A 10,610-nucleotide genomic window follows, 5' to 3' on the forward strand; every position below is an offset into this window, starting at 1 on the left:
ACAGAAAATGGCATATTCAGGAAATAAAAGTAGTCCACTGGAGAGAATGATGACACTTCCTTTGTTATAGGTTTAGGGTTTGTAAAAAAATTAAAAACATAGGCAAAAGAGTAAGAGTTAAAAGTTACCTGGACAGTTACTGTGAGTGGAATTCTGCTGCAATTACTTTTTAAGGCAGTTGCTGTGTTCAGTTATTCAACTTCTCTCAATAGTTTCTTATGAGCTATTTTCAAATAAATTCATATTTCATGTTTATTAAACATTTGAGGTCATGCTTACATTTTATCCTTTGCTCAAAGCAATAAGTACTTAGAAGAACTTACCACTCAAGTTGGAAAATAAGAAACACTGTAGAAGAAATTAAATTCATATTTTCATATGTTTACTTTCAGTCAAAATATTGTTTAATAAAAGCTATTTAATTTCTCCAGAAGAATGAAAAAAGCCGCTGGTAAACTTTTTAGAGAAGTCTCACTAATTTTGTGAGATCATGCAAGATTGAGTCAGGGATTTTCCTGATTATTCTTGATCCTATCACTGACTCATTTCAGGCCTATCTTTAAAACTTCTTCCTGTATAAGGTCAAAATCTTTTTCGTACAAAAAATAACAAAATTTGAAGCGTATAGAGCAACTGCTCTTTTGATAGAAGTATGCATGACTTATTTTAAAAATTGGACATTCAAATTGCTCATAAATAGTATAAATGATTTACAGAGTATGAGATGAGTTCTAACCTAGAAAACTGAGCCAACAATAAAGGAACTCTCAAAAAAAAATTGACTACCCTTAGATCTGTATGTAAAAATCTGACAAACTCAGATAAATATTTAGACAGTAGTTGGCATGTGGAATTTCCAATTGTTTAGGCAGTTTTGACATCCAAGGGATTAAACCATGGTCCAGAGCAGAGGTCCTCAAACTTTTTAAACAGAGAGCCAGTTCACTGTCCCTCAGACATTCCACACATGCGCACTGCAGGCCCGGGACGAGTTGGCTGCTAAGCAGGACAGGCAGCGGCAGCAAAAACACCCGGCGGGCCGCATGTGGCCCGCGGGCCGTAGTTTGAAGATCCCTGGTCCAGAGTCTCCAAATATTGGATTGGGGAACAGGCCAAAGTCCAGTCTTAGAATCACAACTAAGGAGCAAAGACCAAACAAAATTGCAAGCTTAAAGAATGAGGTATAATTGGTAATAAGGAAATTTGGTGAGAACAGAGATTTGATAACAAGATGGACGTACACTAATGTTTCTGTAAAGAAATCAGATCCAAAGTTTATCAGTGAGGACAGTTTGGAGAGCAAAATGAGAAATTAGTTATTATAATTTGGTAACCAATTCCCATGTCCACTAATTTCTGAGTCTGGAGAAGAGTATTAATCAGGGATCAGGGTTTTCCAGCAAAAGAGAAACAAAGGGATATCTACTGATTAATAGATATGGATAAATAGATTTTATATATATCATCTGGGGGAGAGAAATTGATTTTTGAGACTTAGAAAACCCAAAATCTGTTAGGGTAAACCAGACAGCTGGAGACCCAGGGAAGAGTTGGAGGTCAAGTCCAAACAGAATTCCCTCTTTTTCTGGGGAAGTCAGTCTTTTCCTCCTATAGCTGTCAATGGATTGGTTGAGACCCATCCATATTAGGGAGGGTAACCTACTTTACTAAAATTCTGCTGATTTCAATGTTAGTCTAAAAAAAGAAAGCCTTCACAAAAAAAATCCAGGATAATGGTTAACTATTTGGGCACCAAGTTAACACATAACTTAGCCATCACAGGCAGTAACATATTTTAAGGCCCTTTCAAATAAAGAGTTAACTAGGAACAGGAAAAACCTTTAAAATCCCTAAGCACTGAAAATATTATTATGCCTTCACCATATCTAATTTATTTAAGGAAGAGCTTTATCATTCTGGTTGATGTAGCTTTGTTGTCAATAGACATAACACTATCTTGAAAGACTCTTAATGTGTATCACTCCCTAGCCCTACTCAACCACTAATCCCCTTTCTGTTTCTATAGATTTTCCTATTGTGGATTTCCCAATGAATTTAATCTTATAGCATGTGGTCCTTTGTGACCAGCTTCTTTCACTTTGCATTATGTTTTCAGTCCATTAAAACTGTAGCATATATTATTACTTCATTTCTTTTTATGGTCAAATAATTTGTTGTATGGATACAGCACTTTATCTGTTGTCTGTTGATGGACATTTGGGTTGTTTCCAACTTTGGCCATTATGAGCAATGCTTTTACAAACATTTGTGTATAAGTTTTTCCATGGACAGGTTTTCATTTTCTTTGGGTGTATATGTAGGAGTAGAATTGCTGGGTTGTATGGTAATTCTGTTTAATCATTTCAGGAATTGCCAAAATGCTTTCCAAAGTTCTTGAACCATTTTACTTTACCACCTGCAGTGTATGAGAGCTGCAATTCCTCCACATCCTCACCAATATAACATCACTATACTTATTAGTTTTCTATTTGTTATTAATTTGTTATTATTTTCTTAGCCCATTATAGTTTTATTCCTATAGACTTAATTTTGAGGTGTTTTTGGTAAACATAGTACACATATATTGCATTTCTATATGTGATGGGCTGAATAATATGATATATGGATAATATTTTATATTATTGCTTTTAAAATAAATTAAGAAAAGGAAAATAATAGGTATTTATATGGTCATTTATACTTAAATTATTATCTTTATCAATGTGTTTGTTTGTTCATGTGAATTTGAATTGCTACCTGGGATAATTTGTTTACAAACTAAATAAATGTCTTTAAAATTACTTGTAAGGCAAGTCTGCTAGCAACATATTCTCTCAGTTTTTTATTTTATTTTGTTTCATCCTTTATCAATAACTTTGTTTGATATAGGATTCTTGGTTGGAATATTCTTTTTTTTAAGGCCTTTAAATACATTATTATCCCACTGGTTGTTTACCTACTTTGTTTCTGCTCAAAATTCAGCTGTTAATCTTATTGTGCTTCCTTGTAAGTGCTACATCATTTATTGCCTGCTACATTCAAGATTTTCTCCTTGACTTTGATTTTAAGCATTTTTACAATGATATGTCTGGGGTTCTCTTTGTGTTTATACTAGCTAGAGTTTAAATTTAAAATGTGTGCATTATGGTTTTTCGGTGAATTTGGGACATATTCAGTCATTGGTTCTTTTAATATTTCTTTTCCTTTCTTTTTTCTCTCCTTTTGGTACTCTGATTATGTATATGCTGGTATGTTTAATGATGTCACACATTTATCTAAGGTCTGTCCATTTTTTTCCATCCATTTTTTCCCCCTATTCTTTGGCTTGCATAATATCTATCTTTCTTCATATTTGATAATTCTTCTGCCAGTTCAATCTATGGCTGAGACCCTCTAGTGAATTTTTATTTCAATTAATATGCTTTTCAACTCCAAAATTTCCATTGTTTTTATTTTAAAATTTCTCTTTATTAATAGTCTCTATTTGATTTGATATTTCATCATACTTTATCTTTAGTTCTATTAGCATGTTTATAACTGATGCATTGAAATGTTTTTGTTTAATCTGGTATCTGGTTACTCACAGAGTTTCTCTTGCCTCCTTTATTCCAGTGTCTGGATTATACTTCACTGCTTCTTTGAATGCCTCCTAAATTTGGTTGGAAACTGGACATTTTAGACAATATATTGTTGCAAGACTAGATAATGGGCCCCTACTCTATTTATTTGTTTAATGATGGGCTATATTATTTTAGAGAGGTCTATCACTGCCCCTCCACCCAACACACACAGTGTTAAGTCTCTGCTGTTACTCCTCTGGTGGGCACAGCTTTGTTTGTGCCCATAGCAACCTTGTGATGACAGCGGTATGGGTGGGGCCCTCATTCACTTTTTCCTCAGAGACAATTTAGCAGTTCAGTTTCAGTAATTAAAGGCCAAGCTTCATTGTTCTCAACAATGCCCTGGAGCATAAATTTTCTTTTTTAATTGTATATATTTAAAGTGTACACTTTGACAATTTGCTATACATATACATTGTGAACTTACTGCAATCAAGCTAAGTCATACTCTTTACACTATTGAATCTGTCAAAGGACAAGATACAATTCACCTGATTTGTGTAGTGCTTTTTAAAACTCTGCATCTATAATTCAAAAAATGTACAAACTAATCACAGCAAAGAAAACCTAAATTTCTATACCTACACCTGAAAAAACACACACACTGAGAAATCTATTTACTATACAATGAGTAACAACTTCCTGTTTGTCTCCCTCCAGGGTTTAACATTACTGTACTTTTCTCTATTTCTTCTTTCACTGTTACTATTATTAATGACCAATCAATGCGACTTCTGGTGACCTATATGATACATCCTGTTCCCTAGCTACCTTTCATGGTATTTAGAAACTGGATAACATCATAAGTGATGCTTTACCCAGGAGAATACCATGGCCATTTCATTACCTAGTATATCAATATGTATATAGCTTGAAGGAGGTTCATGGGAATCTACATTTCACATTCAGAATACTCTGAAACAGAACAGAAAATTTTACTAGCAAATATTCGTTCATCTCTAACTGATCCTATTGTGGGATTGTAGGTGGCAGTGCTGTATGCAGCTGTTTTTCATGTATTCATTCATCCTAGCTTATGTTCCAGGCATATCTTCAGCTTCTTACACCGCTTGATTAACCAAAGATAGTTTGCTCTATCTTGTGGTCTCTAATTGTAGCCCCATTACTTCCTATTGTATTATTTTCATCATTTGTTTGAATTTAATGGCCCTCAACCCTTGTTTTGCACTTACCTTCAAAGTATTAGTATCAACCTCTGATAATACTAGTAACAGTGACTAACATTTATTAAGCTCTTAGATTATCAAACTGAATCTTGTTTCCAACATCATGTAGTACATACTATTTTTTTACGTCACTTTTACATAAGGAAATGGAGGCTTATATAGGTTTAGGTTCAATCACTTCACTGTCATAGGCCATCAAGCGACAAAGAAGAAATTTAAAGACAGATCTATAGGCCTGGCCTAGCCAGTTTGGCTCAGTAGTAAGAGGGCCAACCAGTGGATTGAAGGATCTTGGTTCTATTCTGGTCAAGGGCACATACCTTGGTTGCAGGCTCCATCTCTGGCACTGGTCAGGGTGTGAGACAGAGGCAGCCAACGGATGTATCTCTCCCACATGGATATTTTTCTCTCTGTGTCTCTCCCTCTTCCTTCCCCTCTCTCTAAAAATCAATGGAAAAATATCCTCATGTGAGAATTAACAAAAACAAACAAACAAACAAATAAATAAATAAATAAATAAATAACCCTGAGATCCCCATTCTCTTAACAATGGTTAACTCCTAACTAATATAGACTGATTCCACTCTCTCACCTGTTCCTGCTATAGATCTTTTTTGTTGTTGTTAATCCTCACCAAAGGATATTTTTTCCATTTCTTTTCAGAGAGAGTGGAATAGAAGGAGGAAAGGGGAGGGAGAAAGAGAGAGAGAGGGGGAGGGAGGGAGGGAGGGAGGGAGAGAGAGAGAGAGAGAGAGAGAGAAAGAGAGAGAGAGAGAGATGTGACAGAGACATAGCGATTGGTTGCCTCTCTCATGTGTCCTGACCAGAGGACAGGGAGCATACCCACAACCCAGGTATAAGCCCTTGACTGGGAATGAAACCCAGGACCCTTTGTTGTGCGGGACAATGCTCAAACTACTGAGCTAAACCATCCAGGTCTGCTCTTAGGTCTTAAAGCTTCAGTCCAGGCTGCAATGCTGTGCCTCCCACCACCCCTTTCTCCCCACTTATTTATAACTGGCTCTCAGAATACTTTTGAAAGAATTTTAATATGAGTCAAAAGAAGGGAATATGTTGTGGTTGAAGGCAGAAGTCGAGTTTAGAATAATTTTCTTTAAATGGTTAAGATATGAATATGTTTTCAAGCTAAGGAAATGATGCAAGATAGGAGAGAGATTGGAGATACAGGAAGGAGGATAACTGATGGAGCAAGTTACTTCTTCCTATGAAAATTATGTTTCTGTGTTTCTGGGAATGACTAGAGAGCTCTTGTTAGAGCAATTCCAATAGAAAACCAATGGCAGGCCCATTAACATAGCATTTTGATGAAACAAGTTTATAAGAAAAATATATAAAGTAAAATATTTAGCTGTAACTGGTTTGGCTTAGTGGATAGAGCGTCAGCCTGCGGACTGAAGGGTCCCAGGTTTGATTCTGGTCAAGGGCATGTACCTTGGTTTCGGGCACATCCCCAGTAGGGGGTGTGCAGGAGGCAGCTGATCAATGTTTCTCTCTCATCAATGTTTTAATTCTCTATCCCTCTCCCTTCCTCTCTGTAAAAAAAAAATTAAAAAAACAATAAAAAAATAACTATTTAAAGATGGCTTATTTGGAATGATGCCAACATTAACTTAATAACAATTTTAAATACTAAAAAACTTGAAAGTTTTTAAGAATTTTTTAGAACTATAATTGTACTTTCATTGCCTTGCAAAAATATTTTTAAAACTAAGCAATTTAAGAACCTATTTTGGAAACTAATTGCAAAGATTTTCCATTAAAACAGTTTCATTTTCTTTCTTTTTTTCATTAAACTCTCAAGTAAATACTGAGCCATTCATAGGATATTATTTATCATAAGACACATCTCACAGTATAATAAAACCTTAGATGATTCCTCAGCACACAAAGTGAATTTGATTCCATTATTGAGGATTCTTTCATGTATTTCTTTAAAGTAAGATATAAAATTTTATTCATTTTGTGGATAATACTCAACTTATAACATAAAGCTGTCCATTCACTGAACTAAAAAATCAGATATTTTGCTTTGGCCATTAAAATGAGTCAAATAGCTAGTTAACCATTAAACTTTTTTAATTATTAAAGGAAGCCAATCTCACAGCTATTAATTTCCTATAAAGTATCAGGAGCTACTATCAGAACTATAACTTTATCCATGTTTTTTGCTCGCTTCTCATCTTTAACCAGTCAGTAGTTAACAATTTTACTCTTTTGCAAGCTAATGGTCTTGTCACAGTCAAGGACTGGATCTTTTAAGGACAATTAAATAATTAAAGGTAGCTATAGATTTTCCCTGGAAAATGGAGAATATGTACAGAAATATAGTATTTTGCATATAATTTAAAGGAGATAAAAATCCACCTGAAGTTGATCCATGAATATTGTAGGAGTCACTTGGGAATTCTTATTGTAGAAGGTTCTTCTGATTCTGTCCACCTATTTATGTTATAGTCCAGAATGAGAAACAGAGGAAAAAAGGAAGGCAATTATCAATATAATAATGTATCTCCTGCACCCGAACAACATGTTTCTACATTGAACAGGGCTACCCAATATCCAGTGAAAGAAAGGAAGACTGAAACTATGACACATCAAGAAATTTCAGGATGCTAGGGATAAAGAGAAAACTATAAAAGCTTCACCTAGCAGTCAGAATGTTTGGGAAGAAAAAAAAGAAAATTCTCACTCTAACATGATTAAATAATAAGCAAATTATCTTACTAGATAAAAGGTAATATATAACTAGGGTAAGTTCCAATAAGAGTATGATCAGAAGTTCAGTTGGGGTCAATAAGAAACCTAGTTCTGGCTTTTCCTATTCCTCTGGATCTCCCTAAATCTGGTTTCCTTCATGTTCACAACATGATAGTTGACAGTAGTAATAAAGGCTACAAATTTCATAGTTCACATTTAGAAGGAGAGTAAGAACCCTGTCCACCAATATACTATAAGTTCTTTCTTCAGTTTGATGATGTAATGAATGTCACATGCTCATTTCTGTGCAAATATTGACAGATAGGGGAACACCATCAGCAGATTGTCTTAAATTAAGCAGGATATAAATTGGTGATGAGATAAATACCTGAACAAATTTTGGGTGAATGGATGTTGAATAGGGAACAATACCTATTATAATTTCATATGGAAAAAAAAAGAAAGAACATTAAAAGATGATGAATCTGGTGATGGATTTCTCAACAGCAACACTGGAAGATAAAACAGACTACACTAACACTTATGAAATGGTTCAGAAAAATATTTTCTCATGGAAAATTCTATTCTAACCTACTTGAAAAAAATAAAATAATCTTCAATATTTTAAGTCTGAAAATATTTACTTCTTAAATATTATTTTTAGGAAGTTATTTAAGAATGTACTCTCCCAAAGTAAAAAAAAATACAAAGAATGAGGCAAAAATGGGATTCAAGAAACAGTGAATTCACACTGAATAGACCCAAAATAAAGTTCCAGGATGACAAATGTTCAATAGGTCTAGAGAGTAACCAGGAAGAGGAGAATATAAGTCCCCAAAAAGGAAGACTCCAGGAAAACAAAAGGGGTAAAAACTTGCTAAATTAAATTTATCTTGTGGAAGACAAATCTATAGATTTTAATTCACTTAAATAAAGAGTAAAAAAAAACACATGGATAAGTAAGAAAAAAGTGAAGACGGGAATTCTTACCTCCAGGAAAAATGGAAAGTTGTATTAAAGAAGAAATATAGTCATAGCACACAACCTGGATCTTTAGTGAATAAACTGTTTAAGATTATAATAAATATAAATTATTTGTGTCTCTTAGGAGGTCCAATTAATAGTCCATTGTTTTCCTAACAAGAATATGAGGAAATTCAGAAATAAATAACAGCAGATTGGAAGCCAGAATATCATTATTATTATTTACAAAATTGGAGTATATAGCTTAGTGTAAGATTAAAATGGACCTGCTAACAAATCTCCGGCAAGATTGTCCCAGCCACTCATAGCAACATTGGATAAGGGAGGGCCTCCCCATAGAATAGCAACATATACTTTGAAGGAGCATTGGACAATAATTCTTCCTGTGAACAGCTCATTCTGAAAAGTGTGAAAGGCCGATATGACTTCTTTTTTTAAAATTTTCTAAATTTATCTATCTAATAAGTCACTTCTCCTGGTATGGAGTGAGTAAAACAGCAGGAAAAAAAGGCCAAGAGTAACCCAAATGGGTTTCCATCTACTTAGGAAGAAGCAACAGGAGTGTCGAATAAACAATTCACAAACAATAATTGAATTAGATATTTAGGTTTAACTATCTTGGAAGAATGGTAAGGATGTAGGTGATAAATGATGGTACAGGGCATTAAGAAAGCCACTTTTTGTCTTTCATAATAATTAGGTAATAGAAAGTGTGCAAGTATATTGTTCAGAACTGTATTGCTGTGACTACCAGTTAAAATAGCAAAAGGAGTCAAAGGCACTTGGGTTGGGTATGTAGGGTTACAACCTGAGAGGTGATGGAATAGAAAAACTGAACTAATAATTTTCTTTTACATATTCTAGTACTATTTTATAATTATATATATATATGATTATATATATATATATGTATATATATATATATATATGTAATTTTGATAGAACATTAAAGCTATTTTTTAAAAGAATGGTCAAGTGCAGGACCCTACTACATGAAAATACAGCCTACTTTAAACCTTGAAAGGGAAAATTCAATTATTGTTCAAAAATTTAGAGCATGATCCATTCTGGAAATTCTTGAAGTCCAAGCTTACTTCAAGCATATGGTTCTTGTTAACTACAATTGTAACCTGCTATAATTTGTTGGGATGTCAGGTAAATTTAAAATTATACTTAATACATGCTCTCATCTCTTCATAAAAATGTACTTACCTTTGTATCCCACATGACCAATATGTTTTATTTTCAAATACTTTGTTATGAAAATTATCAAACATATACAGGAGTAAACCAGTTTAATAAACCCCATAAACCATCCTTACAGCTTCATGATTAACTGTGTTTCATGTATGCTCCACTAAATTAATTTCAGATAATATATATTTAATTTATTCATAAATTACTATCAAAGCTTTATTGTGCTCATTATGTCCAAAGAGAACAGCTGATTCCTTAAATATGACTGTGTCTATATAAATAGAATTTCATCTTAGAAAATACCATCCTAACAAAAACTTGTTTAAATAACAATTTTTACAATCTAAATAAGTTATTACTTCATTAATGTATTTGGTTCATTGATTAAACAAAAATGCCAATTATCAATGACAAATATATTAAGTATGTGTTTGTTTATTTTTTGTTTTTCTATTTACTCTTTATTGTTGAAAGTATTACAGATGTCCCATTTTCTCCCCATTGACCTCTTCTAGCCTGACCCTGCCACCTACCCCAGGCCTTCACCACCCTACTCTCTATGTCCAGGGGTTATGCATATATACATATAAGTTCTTTGGTTGATCTCTTCTCATCCACCCACCCTTCTCTACCTTACCTCTGAGATTCAACAGTCTGTTCCATGCTTCTGTGTGTCTGGATCTATTTTGTTCATCAGTTTATTTTGTACATCAGATTCCACATGTGAGTGAGATCATGTGATACTTGTCTTTCTCTGTCTGGCTTATTTCACTTAGCATTAACACTCTCCAGGCCCATCCAGGCTGTTGCAAATGGTGAGGTTTTTTGTTTTTTTTTCTTTGTATAGCCGCATAATATTCCCTTGTGTAAATGTACCACAGCTTTTTTATCCATTCATCTGCTG

This window comes from Myotis nattereri (assembly GCF_964212035.1).
Source record: "Myotis nattereri genome assembly, chromosome: X".
NCBI lineage: Eukaryota > Metazoa > Chordata > Mammalia > Chiroptera > Vespertilionidae > Myotis > Myotis nattereri.